Raw genomic sequence first — 9,427 nt, forward strand, 5'->3', positions numbered from 1 at the left:
TACCCACTTACCAGGCTTTCATCATCTTACATTTTATATATTTGTGGAAAGAATATAAATCCATGAGATTAGGGACTTCATTATATTCACTACTGAATATGCTAAATTCCATCATATAGTTTCAAGTGATGCAGAAGTACCCTCAGTCCCAAGAACAGTACCTGGCACATTGTAGGTCCTCAATAAATATTTGTATAAATAAATTAATAAAGAATGAATATATTATTTAGGTTGGTGGAAAAGAAGGTTAAGATTTGAAGGGAGAGTTTCACCCCAAGCAAAAGTCACAGGATAGGATTGAGAGTGACATAGGGTACAGATGGGAAAGACAAGTCTAGAATATGGTAGAAAGTTTATTTAATGCACAGTTGGAATAGGTTAGATTTAAAATAAAGTTCTAATGAGATATATTCAAGTAAACACTGCCTAGATTACCAGAGAAGATTATTGCAAGATATACATCTTAAACAGAAAGAATGTATGATATACATGATTACACATGAAAAGAGAAAAACTAGCAGAATATTAATAAAAGTTACCTCTGGGGGCACCTGGGTTGCTCACTCAGCTAAGTGTCCCACTCTTGGTTTCCACTCAGGTCATGATCTCAGGGTCTTGAGATCAAGCCCAGGGTCAAGCCCCACATGGGGCTCCATGCTCAGCGTGAAGTCTGCTTGTCTCTGTCCCTTTCCCTCTGCCCCTCTCCCTCTATTCCCTTTGCACATATGAGACATGCACCCTCTCTCTTCTCTCTTTCTAAAATAAATAAAATCTTTAAAAACAGAGTTACCGTTGGTAGGTAGACTTATGGGTGTTTTTAGTTATCTTCCTTTGCTTTTCAATGTTTTTCAAATTTCCTTAATAAGCATGAACAAATTTTATAACTAGAAAAAAATTTTCTAAAGTTGCTTTTGTTTTCTAAAGATAAAAGATAAAGTTCTCTGGAAAATCATTATTCTCTGTATGAAATATGACCATTTAATGAATGCCACATATATTTATTAAGAAGCAAAGATGGAAGAATTACGGGAGAAAAAAGATTTCAGGATTCTCCAAGAAGTGACATTTTAACTAAACCTGAATGATAATATGGGCCAGCCATCAAAGGTTGAAGAATTTTCCGAATTTTCCAGGCAGAAGGAGTAACAAGTGCAAGGCTTCAAGGTAGAATAAACTTGAAATGTCTGATGCTCAGTGAGCTTACAGGATCTGATTTACATTCTCATTCTATGTGAAAAATGAGAGGGATGTAGGTGGGCAGGTATGAAAGGCAAAAGTAGAAGTATTGAATGCAGCTTAAAAGGCATTCTGTAAACCTAAAATGATGACTTGGTCTGGGTTAAGAACAGTAGGGATAGAGAAAAGTGGAGAGAGTTGGGATATATGCTAAAGGCATAGCTAACTAGACTTGTTAATGGATTAGTTGCAGGAGGTAAAGAAAAAACAGAAATGAAAGAAATTACTGCCAAGTCATATGGAATCTATCCTAAGCAACTAACAGTCTCTGGAGGCATATGGAGTAGTGTACAGATTAGAGCATGACATTGAAGCTTCCACATTATTCCTCCAAAGACAGCTACACCCTAGAGAGAGAAGTGTCAGTTACTCACTGCTATCAAGTGTCCAAGTGCTAAAGTCCTGCGGGGAGGTACAGTGAAACATAATGTAAAAAGAAACAGAAGGGATGATCTTTTTCTCTTGAGGTTTATAAATTTATAGGTGAGGCATAAGAAGAACAAGGATATATATAAATATGACTTTTTCAGGGGTCCCTGGTAGCTCAGTGGTTTAGCACCTGCCTTCGGCCCAGGGCGTGATCCTGGAGTCCCGGGATCGAGTTCCACTTCGGGGTCCCAGCATGGAGCCTGCTTCTCCCTCTGCCTGTGTCTCTGCCTCCCTCCCTCCCTCTCTCTCTCTCTCTCTCATTAATAAATAAATAAAATCTTTAAAAAATAAATAAATAAATATGAGTTTTTCACATGCTTAAGCATTGACATGAACACACTCTAACTAACCAGAGTTGCTGTGCTTGTGGCAATTTCATCAAGAATGATGACTCTAAAAGTTAAATATATGATTTCACTCATATGTGAAATTTAAGAAACAAAACATATGAACATAGGGAAAGAGAGGGAAAGATAAAATAAGACAAAATCAGAGAGAGAGAGACAGCCCATAAGAGACTCTTAACTTTACGAAACAAACAGAGTTGCTGGAGGGGAGCAGGGTGAGGGGATGGGGTAACTGGGTGAGGGGCATTAAGGAGAGCACTTAGTGGTATTGAGCACTGGGTGTTATATAAGATTGATGAATCACTTACCTCTACCTCAGAAACTACTAATACACGATGTTAATTAATTGATTTTAAATTTAAAAAAGAATTATGGCTCTAATAAATTACACTAAAAAATCCAATTGTGGTTTATAAGATCAGGAAATGAGCACAGTTAAAAATATTAATACATAAATGGAAGTCAGCTTCACATGCCCATCTTTAGCTTTCATATTTATATGATGGCATGTCACTGTGAATAACAGAATCATTAGTCTATTTTAATCTACAGCTGGATTCTACATCCAGCACCAAGAAGAGGCCATCTGAATGATGGGCTACACTTTCACTTGTCACACAACTGTTTTGATTTCTTAGTATATACAAAACAGAGGCCAATATGAGAAACTTGCCTCTAAGAAAGCTACTGGGGACAAATTTGCTATCAAATGAACTAAATGTAGAATTAGAAGAACTTTTAATAATTAGGTGTCACCTGGAGCTTGTCATATGAAAACATAAACTCAGAATAGAGCAAATGAAAAAAAAACCTAGGTGATTATGGTATTCTTTCTAAATTAAGAACCATTTGATACTGATAACTCATTCAATTCTGGGAAATTTCTTATGCCCATAATAAAACCAGAGAATGAAAATAATCATCAGATCCAGCAGATTTTTTTCTCCTGCATAATTTATACCTATTGAATATCAACAAGCTTCGACAAATGACTAATCAGTTAATAACTTTTCTTTTTCTCCCTTGTGATTAAACTATGATTGCTAATTTTATTTTTCATGTTTTCATTAACTATTAGGAAGAATAAGAATTTGTCAGCTTGTTCAATTGCTTAAGAATCTATAGGCCAATGTACTAATATTATCAGGAAGATTTCCTTCCTGGAAAATTAGTGTCATATAGCCTTTGAGGTCTGTAAAATCTAGGTATTCCATTCTGTTATGTGGGAGCTGTTAACAAAGGAATTGATTCAGGGCAGTGGTTAAGAGCATAGGAGTTGGAGTCAGATGTTGAGTTTTATTTGTTTCAAGTTTTTATTTAAATTCTACTTAGTTAACATAGAGTGTAATATTGGTTTCAGGAGTAGAATTTAGTGATTCATCACTTACATACAACACCCAGTGCTCATCGCAAGTGCCTTTCTTCATACCCATCACACATTTAGTCCATCCCTCCACATCCCTCCACATTCCTCCAGCAACCCTATTTGTTTTCCACAGTTGATAATCTATTATGGTTTGCCTCCCTCTCTCTTTTTTTCTTCCTTTCCCCATGTTCATTTGTTTTGTTTCTTAAATTCCATATATGAGTGGGATCATCTGGTATTTGTCTTTCTCTGATTGAATCATTTCACTTCACATAATACCCTCTAGCTCCGTCCACATCACTAACTGCAAATGGGGCTAAGGCCCAACCTTGTGTCCCTTCGTAGGGCAGTGATTCCTGCAGTAGCTGCCATGTTATTCTGAGGGTCTAATCTTCTGCCTCTACTGGCCCTTGGGCACCCAGGGTCCAATTCTTTTGTTTGATGCTTAAATGTTTGTTACTACAGAAAATAAAACTTGCCTTTGCTTTAAAAAAATTAATTTGAGATTTTCAAATCTCAAATCTTCCACTCTGTTCTCTATTTCAAAAGAGTCCCATTTTGTGTTAAGTTTCTGGATGTTTCTTATAATTCCATAATGGAAGTAAAATATTAGATGAAGGACTTTTCTTTCCAGCCTAATTTATAAAAATAATCTCCACTCTCCATCTTCTGAAAAAATTTCTTAGGGTGAAGTATGTTAGTTTGCGTAAAACTAGATAAAACTATTTCCTTAAGTATTTGAGTCTCTGATGTATGTATTGGTTATGAGAAAGATTAAAAGATTCTCTGACAAATTGTACAGTATTGATATCAGTCATCATAAATTATAATCTTTGAAAAATTAATCTTGTTGGGAAAAGACTGGGAACTACATCCTGAGAGCCTGAAGTTCTAATAGGCTTTTTAAAGTATTCAAAACTCTGATTAATGAATTTTCCTTAACTCTTGTTGCCTTAGTTTTATAAAGATCTATAGAAATTAATTTTCTATAATGCTCCAAAATCTATTGTTTCAATCCCAACACAACTCATCAAAGGAGGGGGCAAGTGAATGTTTACAGATTTCCTGTCATGTATCAGGCACCTGACTCAGGGCTTTCACAAATATTATTACACTTAATCCTAACAGCTCATTTATAGAGGAGGAAACTAAAGTTCAAAGGCATTAATCTGCTTGCTGAAGGTCATCCAAGTGTTTAAATGGGGAAGATAGTGTTTTTCAGATTCCAAAGCCCACACTTGAAATAATGAAGTCCTAACCATTGTGCAAGTTCAATTCACCAATCACCATTCAAAATAAATACGTCAGTGTCAGGCCTTGAAAATATTTAAAAATAAAGATGGTACAATATTCTTCAGGAAAATGGAAAGACTAAAATATGCATGATTTGGGGGTGGCTTATTAAGAGCTATAACTTATAAATCAGAAGAGTTAAAACCCAAAGTGAAGAAAATATCTAACTTAGCTAATGATGACTTATTTTTAATTGAGGTACTGAGAGTGGAGAGGGAGAAAATGTTGGTGATAATGTTTTTATTTTTATATTTTTAACTTTTTGTAGCTTGCTTTGTTTTAGGTTATGATATAAGCTTTATGAAATCTGCTTTAGGGACAAAGATTTAATCCTAACAAACTACAAAAATAAATGTGTTTTCAGCTTCTATTTTACTTCCATCTGCTCTGTCTAAAAGCATTGGTGTCACACTGGGAAGGTGAAACTAATATTGTTAAGAGGGAATTGAAGCCAGAGATAGATAAAGAGGTTGTAATTGGGGACTTAGTCCTTAAATGAATTTCCACCTGGAAGAAAATAAGTGCAGGGATTGCAGAGAGAACTGCTGTTAGTCATCTTTGAAGAATTAGAGAGAAGAAAATCGGAATTGTAATCCCCATCCTCACAAAATAAGAGAATAAAGTGGATTCTATAAGCTCTAAATATCCAAGGAGAAGTGGAAGGCTTAATGCAATCTATTGGTGGTGTTAATGGATGTGTGGCTGGCTGGGAGGTGACAGAAGAAATCAAACCCTTTCCTTTGCCCCCAGGAAACTTCACCTTTTTGCTTCTTGAACAAAAAGCAAGGATTTGGAGCAAAGATTCATAAAATGAGCACCCGAAACTCCCTGGGAATTGAATGATTACAAGTGTTCAGTCTCAATCCTTCATCTACAAGTAAAGTACACAGTAGATGAACTACTTGAAAAATCAGGTTTTTATTCACATGTATATGCCTTCCTGCCAGTATCCATGCTTTGGATACTGAGAATAAAGGTTAGACACCCTCAGTACAAAAATTGGCCAGCATGCTGCATGGGAATATAACTGAAAGTACATTACAAGGCCATTTGAAGTAAAATACCCCTGAAAGAGAAATTTCAGAAAGAATACATGGGTGTGAATGAAATTAACAGGAAGATATTATTGTCAGGCTACATGGTTTTTGGGTTTACCCCTCCAACAAGAGGTCCCAAGTTCCATGTATCATTTGTGGCAGTGGGTTGGGTTCAAGACATTTACAATGTGTGAGATGAATTCTATTGTGTTTCTGCTTAATGCTGGAGAACTGTCAATCCCGTTTCAAGGGAACATTGGCACACGGAGTCTGACTCATGCTAAGAGTTGAAAATTATAACCTTTCAGCAGCACATTAGTCTTCATTTCCCAATTTATTTGTAGCATTTTTAGACTGCAAGGCATTTTTACAGCATACATATATTACTGCAGTTACATAAAAGTCACATTTCATTCTAAAGCAAAGATGGATGATAGATAGGCTGTCATTCTCCATTCCCCTAGAGAAAACAGATTGTGGAGTATGAACTTAACAGTATAATTTGAGATAGCAATTGAAGTGAGATAAAGAGTAGTTTAGGGAGTATCTGAATACTAAATGGGAATCAAGAGGCACAGTTGTATTCCTAAAATTCAGTGTAACCTTGAACATGTTAATTTTTTATTATTATTCAGCTTCCTTTTTGATGAAGTTAGAATGATATTCAAATTGTATCTATCTCATGGGGGTGTTCTGATGCTGCAAAAGATGAGACAGAAGACAAGGGAGTCAGCAAAGATGCTCAAGATCTCTGCCTGTTTCCTTCTCTTTAACTCTCCCATTAGAATAGCAATTCTCTCTTCAGTGTTCCTATGGCTCTTACTCCATGACTTGTATTATAGCATTTTCTCAATGATTGTGTGTGTTGCTTGGATAATGATTTTCACCAATGAGCTTTGTTTTTTTAATTTAAAGGGGAAAAATCAGCCACAGTCAGCTGATTAAAAAGTTGTAGGGAAAAATAAACCCTGCATTTAGCTGATGTAGAAATCCACTGAACTCTCCCATACCAGTTGGTAATACTATAACCAAATTGTTTCAAACTAGTGGGTTTGTCAACAATGTGGTTCCTGAACCCTGCCCTGTGATTCCTTGGTTCTTGCCACTTCTGTGCATATCTGCCCAATTCCCATTGCTAGTACCTGCAGCTCATTCTAAGGACTTTTTTCTGAGCCAGAAACCCATTCTGTTCCTGCTGGGCTGATTAGGAACACCAGGGAATTGATGCTCCCAGGATGGTCTTCAACCAATGACTGACAAGAACTGATGAACAACCACTCCAACTCTGGCCAGAATCAGCTCTCACATCCAGAGCCAATCAACTGAAGCCACTGAAGGCTTTTCCCTGTGGCACCAGAGCAAGCACATATAGCAGAGTTCCCCTAATGCTACTCCAAAAGAATCACTGGCCATTTACCCATGTAGTTGCACACTGAAGAGAAGGGAATGACCACACCATTTGAGGACTATTTGGTGCGGAGTCTGAGCAAATCACTGCACAACACCTATGAGAGTGACGGGAGTGAAGACTGAGTGGCAAATGGAGAGCTGGCCCAAATCTGTCCCCTCAGGGGACATTTTCTCAGTCCCTAGATGCATAATTAAGATGATATTCTTACCCCCAGATAGAATACCTACATTAGTTTATGTCTGGGGCATAAGAATGTGGATGGCGCCTTGGTGAGCAAAAGGTTCTACCCAAGAATATGGTAGGGGTCCTACTAAAAGCTCTCATTTTGGACCAGTAAAGAAAGGAATTGTTACATTGCCAGAAATCATTGTCTCTGATCATTCCAAGGAAATAAATATGTAGCTATAGAGTGAGGCAAGGGGGTAAGGCTTGGGTAACCCAGAGAATTCACTGGAGCCCCTCTTATTGATGTTTGCATGCCTTCCTGTAACTGTACATGAGCCATAGTAACAACTACAGCATCGCTAAAATGTTAACCAGGGGCCCAGGCCCCTTGGAGATGAAAGTGTGGCTTATCCCATAGAGTTAGCAGCCTCCACACACCAAAGTCTCACCTGAGAGTGGGGGGATCTAGAATGGATGGAGGAGAGAAGAGATGATAAAAATCAATGATATCCTTGAAACCCGTCGCAGCAGTGGGGGCTGTAGCTTGTCTGCTAAGCCCTTGTGACTGGCCCCAAACTTGAAGAAATAGTATGAGATAAAGTGAACATGGGGCACAAGTGGAAGTCTGAGGGGCTAGGAACAGATTGCAGCAGAAACCCTGAGAGCTTTGCCTCTATCCCTCCACACTTCATCTTTTCTTTACTCAATTTCCAACAGCCAGCACCTTTAATTATTTGCCAAGGTCTTTCTTTGTCCTGGAGCTGACGGGATATGCCAAGGAATCAATCCACTCCACCTTGCAGCAGCCATCCACCAATGGCAAAGTGAACTGGTAGAGGAATATCCTGATCCCTGCCCCCTCCAGTGAGATAACTATGAGTCATGTCTTCTACACTGTCTCCCAGACTTCTCAGAGGGATTAAACTCCTGTTGTTATAGAGATAGCTTGTTATTAGCACATCCTTTTGTAGCACATCCTTTTATGGTTGCCTTTTCTTCCTGTTTCATTTGCCTACTCTTCTAGTGACTTCTTTGACCCTATTTCAAATAAACTTGCATCCTTGCCTCAAATTTGAAGGAACACAACTTACCAGAAATGTGTTTTCTGCTTTACAATTGCAAAAGAAGGGGTATATATTATATAATAATTCTCCTGTAAATAAGCAAAGATATGTTCCTCTCCCAGGATAAACCCACTGTTTTTATCCCCTGTTAGGGGATTTTAAAAAGCCAGTACTTTTTCCCTTAAAACTTCATGTTTTCCTATGGATCTTCATGAGAGGACAGGAGTAACTATTGAACTTTGAAATTCTTCACTCTAGGTGGAAATAATCTGAGAGTGAATGCATTTAGAAATGAAAAGGTTATAATCTTAATAGGTAACAGTACATCAGATCTTCTGTAAAGTGCTTTGCATACATTATTTCACTTTATTTTCACAGCAACTTTATGGAATACTTAGGATTGTTATCCCCACCTTACTGGTGAGAAGATGGAACAGTGTGCTCCTATATCAGAATATTCACTTTTGGCCATGGCTGCCACGGATTTTCATGCATACGCTTTCCAATCCACTATAGAAACTCCCTTCAATAAAATAAAACAGACTTTGTACATCTACTGTGCTTGGAGCCTGGAGTACACGCCAACTAGGGCAATCCCCCAAATCAGAACCAGTAAAAAGCCTAAGAAAGATTATCAATTGTGAGAACAAGGAGGAAAATGTTTTAATAAAGGCAGTTTGTACTTACCAGGACTTTGGTTATTGCCTATACTGCTAAACTGTGCAGCATCAGTGAAGCAAACTGTTCACCCAACATGAGTACATTGCTCCTGGCATGAAAACATAGGGAATTCACAGCAGTGTTCCACTCAAGAAAGTTTTCTTTTTAGCTACAAATATGCACACTTTGGAAAAATAGAAAGGGATAAACTTAAGGTGAGACACAAAAAATATGGTTCATTAGAGAAAAAAAATCTATTAAAAAATTTTAAGTGGACTTCATCAAAAGCAAAAACAAAACAAACAAAAACCTCACTTTTGCTCTGTGAAAAGGATAAAAAGAAAAGTTACAGACTAGGATGAAATATTTTAAAACCACATATCCAGCACCTAGAATACATATAGGACACTCAAAACTCA

Source organism: Canis lupus, chromosome 4 (assembly GCF_011100685.1).
Source record: "Canis lupus familiaris isolate Mischka breed German Shepherd chromosome 4, alternate assembly UU_Cfam_GSD_1.0, whole genome shotgun sequence".
Taxonomy (NCBI): Eukaryota; Metazoa; Chordata; class Mammalia; order Carnivora; family Canidae; genus Canis; species Canis lupus.